Source organism: Myotis brandtii, unplaced genomic scaffold (assembly GCF_000412655.1).
Source record: "Myotis brandtii unplaced genomic scaffold, ASM41265v1 scaffold268, whole genome shotgun sequence".
NCBI classification, from domain to species: domain Eukaryota; kingdom Metazoa; phylum Chordata; class Mammalia; order Chiroptera; family Vespertilionidae; genus Myotis; species Myotis brandtii.
Window position 1 is genome coordinate 4,361,058 of NW_005360187.1, and position 8,505 is coordinate 4,369,562.

The 8,505-nt window shown below is 50.2% G+C and overlaps 1 protein-coding gene across 1 annotated transcript in view; it reads right to left on the reverse strand.

The window, feature by feature from the left end:
* Positions 1 to 1,286: 1,286 nt before the first annotated feature.
* FHIT (fragile histidine triad) overlaps positions 1,287 to 8,505 on the reverse strand; it is a 733,138-nt gene continuing 725,919 nt past the window's right edge. Inside the window, exon 6 of the mRNA XM_005868429.2 lies at positions 1,287 to 1,589. The gene's annotated coding sequence lies outside the window, so the exon portion shown is untranslated. The remainder of the gene's footprint in view (positions 1,590 to 8,505) is intronic.

The window sequence follows — 8,505 nt, forward strand, 5'->3', positions numbered from 1 at the left end:
CTCCACAAACCAGCAGCCCGGAGGCTGAGTGAGGTTGCCAGCACTGCCACCTCCTCCCTGGCATTTCACCTTCTGAGCATATCCTGTTCACGCTGTAGTAGTTTCTACCTTCAGCTAAGAAAGCAGCATCCAGACTAGGCTTGGGAACCAGCGGGCTTCCCAGACCAAGGAGGCTCCTACAATCACTGTCAATAAGCAGGGCGATGACAGACATGTAAGAAGGTTTGAATGGATATAAGTTAGTCATACTCAGTCTATTGACTTAACTGGATCAGAAGCAGTCAAAGGCCAAATGTCCCAAGGAGTGGGATGAATAGCATACCCCAAAACCCTCAAATAAAGATGTTATCTTATTTTGGAAAAGGGCCTTGCAGATATAGTTATGTTAAAGATATTAAGACCTGAAGGATATCATTCTGGATTATCTGAATGGGATCTTAATCCTGTGACGAGTGTCCTTATAAGACATGCACAGAGGAGAGACGCAGAGAGGAGTGGAGGAATGTGAGGACAGAGGCAGAGAGAGACATGGCCAAGGACTGCCGCGGCCACCAGCTAGGACAGCTTGCGGAGCCTCTGGTGGGAAACGGCCTCGCTGCGTTCGGGAAGCCTGGGCTCCAGGACCCTGAGAGAGCACATTCCTGTTGTTTGAAGCCACCAGCCTGTGGTCATTGTTGCAGAAGTCACGAGAAACACCATGTTGGTGATGGTGCCGGGTTCTCGGAGTGGAACATAAGCCAAAGGGGTTCTCAAGGAGGCGTGTGGTGAAAAACAACAATTCTGCGTTTGGTTCTTTGTAGCAGAGCTATTGCTATAGTTAGTTTATTTTTTTCTATAAACTACCCCCCCCCCTTTTTATGAATACATGAGGGAAGGGCCTCCTTCCTTCATCCTCCCTTAGAGAAACTGGTTATTGTAGACCAGGGATGTGCTTCCTATGACAGTGCTGAGAGCTTTTCCCTTCCCTTCCCTTCCTTACGTTTGACTACTCAGCCCGTCCGAGGTGTCTGATCGCTGCATTTCCTGTCTATTCGTTTTGGGAAGCTAATTTTGCCATCTTAAGCTCTTTCCTCTCCACCTCTCTGCAGGAGAAGAATGGGACTAGGGAGAGGTTGTACATTTCCTGTTCTAGTATCTTACCTACCAAAATGGAAACTGCAAGTCTTAACTCCGCATAACACACCCTTGGTTTCCAGGAAACACAGTAGTTCTAAGAGATCGACCTCCTGAGTTGTGACTTTCAGCAGACCCCAAATACCAATGTTTAAGTGAGCCAACAGGAGATGAATATCTTAACTGCCATTTTATTTCCATCCAGGCCCAGGGACAATTTAGAAAGGGCTCTGTTCTGAGGGCGCAGACCAGGAGGGCGGAAGGGCTGCTGATGCCGTGGTGTTGAAGTTAGCCTGTCAGTCATCGTGATTGAAACATAACCCGGTGGCTTCCGCAGGGTAATAAAATGCTGAGCAAAAGGTTGCCGAATTGGAGGATGTAATAAAGTCTGCTTGGCTTCATTTCCGATGCTGCAGAGTCCTGAGAACAGGCCCATTTCCTTATGCCTTGGGATTTGTTCGAGTTGCTTTTCATGCCTGGAAATGATGGAACATAAAAACAGACATCTAAGTTAGAACCAATGGCAATGTTTGAGTCATGGCAATACATAAAACGTAAGTTTGCTCACTGCTAATCTGTTAGATTGCCATTAACATTGTACAAGAAGCCATCCAGTTGAGGGAAGATTCTGTGAAATCTTGCTGAAGCCTGCCCCCGCCCCCCCAGTGCCCCCATTGTCTATAGCTTGTGCCCACAACCTGCACAGTCAGCTACATGATCCCTTAAGAGTCTGTTCTATGGACCCAAGGCTTACATATAATTGAAGCCATTTCAGACCTGTATTAATGAGGTAAGAATGGGTTCTCAGACATAGGCATTATCAGAACTACCTGGTGAGCTGGTGAAAACACACGCTTCTTGAGTCTCTCCCCCACATTCTGACTCAACAAGTCAGGAGAGAGGCCCACGGATCTGGAGAGAGCTTCCTAGCAAGGTCTCCACAGGAGTCGGAGGTTCTCAGCCCCTGCATTGGGGGAATTGGTGAGCTAGTGTGCCGCAGGCTGAGTCAGCTTTGCTTCACTGTCAAGTCACCTTAAAGATCTGGGCCAAGCCTGACCGATGTGGCTCAGTGCTTGAGTGTTGATCCAGAAACAAAGATGTTACTAGTTCAGTTTCCTGTCGGGGCATATGCCCAGGTTGTGTTCTCGATCCCCAGTAGGGGCCATGCAGGAGGCAGCCGATCAATGATATTCCTCTGTCAGCAATGTTTCTCTCTCTCTCTCCTTCTCTCTCTAAAAACCAATAAAAACACATTTAAAAAAATAAAAATATGGGCCAAGCCTAAAACAAATAATTCCTTTGCATAAAATAGAAAAGGTGGTGGGGTGGGGGAGGAGTTCATCTTATTTGGAAATAAAATTCCTAGAACATAGCTCTGACACCCCCCCGCCCCCCCAAAAAAAGAACCTGTAGGGGGCCTTGGCCTCTGGGCCTTAATGGAGCTGTCAGAAAGCGGGTGTGCTCAGGAACAGGACTAGCTGGGCTCCTGGCTTGGAGGACACTGGAAAGGGCAGCGGGTTACAGCAACGAGAAAGTTCAACAGGAGGGGAAGAAGGATGAGGAATTTATGGGCTAGATTTCATCAAATGTGGGGAAGATTGAAAGTCCGGGCACTAAGAGCCGCTTGGGTAGCTGGCACCGTCGGGTGTGCAGAGAACAGGTGGTTAAAAAGGGAAGCACTCAGAGCCGTGCTCTGCAAGTCCTTTATAAGGCTCACTAACGTGAGTCCCTGTTGTTGTCATTATGATGATTTATTCTCCACTGCATTCCAGTCGGGAACCAGCAGGAAGAGATCCTGAGGAATGTTGTTGGAAGCACGAATGGGCTTCTCCTTCGGTGTTTGCAAGGGACTTCACTTCCTGTTAGCTTTTTGTGACTGTGAGTGCAACACACCTGGGCTGAGGTGCCAAGGCCCAGCCACCTGCCAGTCAGTTCCAGTGTGAGTCCCAGGGCACCCAACATGGGCCCATACATCTGGATGACGGCGCACATGTCAGCCTCTGGACATGGAGTTTTGAGCGAGTCTAGCACTACCTTTTCCTGTACATTTGTAACAGTCAGAGAGCAAAGGGCAGGCAGGACCTCCCTTGCCAGTACATCTGGCCCCCTCTGGAATCGGAACGAGGAAGTCAAATCACTTCTGCTTTAGCCTCACATCTGAGCTCAGGGTCTGATTCCGATCCACTGAGGCCTGTATGTGAGGGGAGAGTGGGGTGAATGCACCTTCAGTGTGCACCGCTGTGGCGGGGCGTCTCATTCCTGTATGACACTGGGACCCTCCCCTGTGGTGCCCAGCACCACCCACTGGCCTGGACACACAGGTCGTCTCCCAGTCATTCATCATCGCCCTTGTCCTTGAACAACTATTGACTTTGAGTCACAGGCACCTGTGCAGGCCTGGAAATGGATGTGCCCTTTCTTTCCCTCCGCCTCGCCTGTCTAGGGCAGATTTATGTCCTAGGAGAAGTTTCCTTCGGTGTTATTTTTGGTCTTTTGAACGCTGTGGCCGCGTGTTATTCCCGCACCCGCCCTTCCCGACACCAGCCTGGTGATTTCTGAGTCTCCGCGCGGCCCCATCCATTCCGCGGCAGGCTCTCTGTCAGCCCACTCACAGGCTCCTGCAGCCCATCCCTCATGCAGCTTTCACGCCCAAACTGTTGACCTCGCTTCTTAAGGCTCTGTCTTTCCAAGTTTCTTTTCTCCAACTAGTGTGCAAGGAAGCAGAGTTTGCTTTCCTGCCGGAGTACAGCCAGTGGCCCTGTCGGCTCCAACACTTGGCCTGAAGTCCAGCCTCGCCCGCACTGGCTGTGCGTCTCTCGGCATGTGAGACACACACTGTAGGGTGTGCAGGGAACTGAGCGGGTTAACACGGGAAAGCACTCCCAGCCGTGCTTTGCAGGTCCTTTCTGAGTCCTCACTAATGTGAGCCTCTGTTGTTGTCATTATTATGATTTATTCTCTATTGCATTCCAGTCGGGAGCCAGCAGGCACGAGACCCCTGAGTGTCAAAGCAAGTGCGTGTCAGTACTTAGCCACGTAGGGGAGATTCGGCCTCATTATCGGAGAGAGTGCCTCTGGGCCACGTACTTATCTTACCATCGTCTGATCGGATTTCACACGCTGTGTGCCCTTCTTCCTGTCTCTAGTTTCCTTCGGTACCACCTGTAGACAGCAGTGTTTCCAATGCTCTCTGGGCAGATCAATAAAAGTGCTTATTGGCATGGAAGGCTCAGAAGAGGTGCACAGAGGTGACCAATGATATCCTCAGGGTGTTTCCAGCCCATTTGGGGAACCTGACACCGGCTGAGGCCGTGCGTTAGGTAATCAGGAAAACGTGGGCTTTTGGAGTTCTGAGAACAGAGCGCCCAGGGTGCCTGGAGTCTGGCTGGTGATGAACATGAGGGTGAATGTGTACTTTTCCAATATTTCTAAGTTCCTAACAGACACAGTGGCAGACGAGCTGGTGCTGGGCGAGGCCAGGCTGGAGAAGTAACCGGTGGTGCAATGAAGCTCTTTCTCAGGGTGTACTGTGCAGAGCAGGGATGAAGGCTGAGGGCAGCTCCCAACAGTCAAGAGATTTGGGGGGAGAGCAAGCAGCCTTGCACTGGGAAGGGAAACACAGATGTCTAATGAGGACGGTGCGGATGAGTTTCAAGTACGGTCTGCTGTGTGGCGTGCACTGTGAGCTTCTCATTCCTCTCTCCCTGAAACCTTCGGGAAAGTCTTTGAGGTCGATTTGCATTTTGTGGTCATGACTTAGTGAGGTCAGGGTGGAAGTGGAGGTGCCAAAGGCCACCCTGACTTCCCCTAGACCGGGCAGGTGCCATTCGGCTTGGTAAAGTCTTTCTCCATAGGAAAGGGACAGAGTCCCCGGTTTTCAAGAGAGCCAGCTGTCTCTGCATACATTCAGGGCAATGCCTCTTTACGAAGTGTGCATGCGCAGGAGACACCTGCCTTTTGCTTCACTCCTCCTACAGGCTCACAGGCCCAAAGCAAGGCGCCCTCTTCTGCTCCAAAGCTAAGAAAAGAGATCAGTGTGTCTGTCTCCTGTGGGGGAACATGAGTGGGGGCTGCCACAGTCAGTCTAACTTGATAGAGTATAAAAGGCAGATGTGGGACCACAAACACTCAGCAGGCTTCTGTCTCCTTAAGGTAGCGTTTTCCAACTTGTCTGCTCGTGGGAATCACCGGGGGAGGTCTGAACACGCCCAAACTCCAGAGTCTGGTCTACCCGTCCAGAGTGTGGGCTGGGCCTCTGGAGGGAGTCACTGAGTGTGATGTGATGGTGAGCAGCTCCAAGCCTGTCTCCTTCCTGATCCAGTTCCAAAGCGTGCTCCCCCAAAATGCTCCCAGTGCCACAAAGCAATGCAGATGCTGGGGGCAGGGTACAGCTGCAAACAGCCACCCTCCAGTTCGGTGGTCTGTCTGCACGCTCAGCAGAGCCACAGAAATAGGACAAGTGCCGTCCTTCACGGGCAGTGATTCTTGCCCCGAGAAGCACGAAAATGACCCACTTTGCATCCAATCCCGGTCTGACACAGAAATGGTTTTAGATCCAAGTAACCACATTCCCCAACATAACATAAAACTCCTGGGTAACAAGTTCCTTCTTCTAAAAGTAACTTAGATGCTAGCAGGCTGGAGGCAGACAGCCGTGCAAAGTCATTCTGCTCACACCAAAAACAAGGTGAGCAATTTTCTAACGGCAGGCACCCCTGACCTCTGCTTTTCAGCTTTTTCTTAATAAACGGGAGTCAGAAATTGGACCACAAGAGCCGCTGGTGGCAATCTCTTGCAGAAAGTGGGTAAAGGCGAAGGTGGGAGAGAGGTGGCAAGGATCAGGGAGCCACTCTGATTAGTATCTCCACGGCAACGTGACTGTCCTCCATCTAGAGACAGGAAGGGTCACTCCATGCGCCGTGGCCAGAAACCCAGGGCTGTGGGGCTGCACTCCAGGGAGCAGGGCAACTTCCCAGTAAGGTTTCTGACTCACAACTACTCCTCTGTGACACATCGCACATGCTGATTAATCGCAGCTTCTTGCGATGGGGAAGTGTTGAACTTCCTGTTGAACAGGGCCTGTTTTCCAGTCCTCCAGATCCATGTCCTGGAGGCAACGACCAGCCCTGGGCACTGTGTAGCCGGCCCCCCAGGACGGGAGACGCAGACCGCCATTCTGCAGTGACATTGGGGCTGTCCTGTGTAGAGCGGCCACAGACTCAGCACTGTGTTCTCTTTGAAGGAATAAGCCAAACATGCAAGAAAGACGATCGCCAAGCTTGCAGGTGTGGGTCACTTACCGCAGCCCCCAGGGCTCACCCCCTTTATCCAAGGTACTGGCAAAGGAAACTACATAGGCCTGAGTCGGAGGTGGGAGTGAGGAGGCAGAACAGAGCAAACCACCCCGGAGGGCCCAGCTCCCCCTCGGCACGTGCTTGGCCTGGAAGCCAGGAAGGCTCCGTCTTCTACGTTTGTTCGACGTGCACCCCCCCGGGTCCGCCTCGCAGACTCCCCAAAAGGCTTTCTCGTTCTGAGGCAGCTTATAAAGGGCAGGCTTTATTTGTTTCTAAATCTTCAGCTGATATTACTCTTCCCTGAGACTCAGTCGAAATGAAAAAGGATTATTCTATATTTACTTGAGTCTTGCAGGAGAGAAACTAATTTTGAGAAAGTTCCTAAGATGTGAAACACTTTCCCTTCCTTCACACCCTCCACAGGGGCAACGGGAAGGCTGCAGGGCAGGCATGCTTTGTCATTGACCTTGTCTGACAGCTGCTGCTTATCGTGCTCCTGGGGGTGACCTTCCTCCAGCGTGTCCCTGTGCTCCAGTGTGTGCTCCAGGGGAGGGGATGGTAGAGTCAGGCACGGAGCAGGCTACCTTTCATAATTAAGGACTCTGCGAGTTTGCTGAGGGTGTTATTAATTAATGGCACTTGTTTCTGGAGTGAGTACAACTCTGTAGTTGAATAAAAGGTGCACTTGCTAAGGGATTATACTCCAGGATTGTCACAGTGAGAATTTGTCAGGGTTTAGCACATTTAACAGCCAAACAGGGCAATTACAATTTTTCCTCTCTGCCATTTAAAAGGTACTGCAATTTATATATTTGATATAGCTCTGTTCTTTTTGCTTTGTATGTGGGCTTATATCACAATAAGAAAAAAATCTGTAGGCTAATGGATAAAAGTCCATTACCCAGAGCAGGGCCTTTTATAAAAAAAACCCACAAAGATGAAATATTTAATACTACATTTTGAGCATGAAATTGATGGTCAAATAAGTCATGGTTTACTTCAGCTACTCACAAATAGGCTAATCTGAATTATGTTCAAGTTCTACCTGGGACCAATTGATCAAGGGTTGAAAACAGGCAGGAAAACACAGTTGAAGGCTGTTGGGAATAGAGCATAATTCACACCAGCCTGGTTGTCCTGAGCGCCCGGTGCTTAGAATAAAGTGCAGATTGTGAAAAGACAAAGATGAGCATATAACATACAGAGGCATCATCAGTCCATACAGGGGTGTCCCGATGGCTCTGTTCCTACGTGTGTTCAGAGAGAGATGCAAATACAGCGGGTCCAGGTTTATGCCTGCATTGTCACGGTGTGAGCCTGGCTACGGTATATCCGCTCTCTGGATCACTGTCTTCTTTGTAAAACAATAGGTTGAATTACACACTCTTTAAACTCCCTTCAGCCCAAAGGTGCTCAGTAGGGACATGGAAGTGGATGCTATAGGAGTGGATGCTATAGGAGAGCGAGCTGATTGCTCACTTTTCCAGGAAGGCGCCCCCGAGGATATGCACATCCTGATATATGTGCAATAAAGGGGCTAAGGGATCGCCTATTCTCAAAGCTCAGCCAGATGGTCCAGGAGACAAGGACTCAAGCCAGGGTCCTCCCTCCCACGAGAGACCTCCTCCCACTCACGGCAGACAGCGGAAATAGAGGCCCTGGCTCAAAAGGCTGGACCGGAGTGAAGAGAGGCCCCGAGGCTGTGCTCAGCAGATTTTTTTTCCTGGGTGGGAGGGAAAAGCCATCTGTCCTGAGCATCTACCAGCCAGCTCCTGTCCTAAGAGGAGTGGACAGTCTCACATACGGAAACCTTATCGTCTTCACTTCCGCCCCATGAAGTAGAGACCCAATGCCTAGTTCACAGCTAGGAAAGTTCACAGTTAGCAAGTGCAGGATGGGAACCAGATCTGCTTCATCCCAGAGACTGACCTCTTTTCACAACTGCACTCTCCAATATGGCAGCCACTAACCACATAGGGCTAACGAGTACTAACAAATGTGACTAGTCTGAATTGAGATGTGTGGGAGGTGTAAAATATCTAGGTTTCAAAGACTTGCTCTAGTAAAGGATGTAAAATATCTCAATAAATGTTTGTGT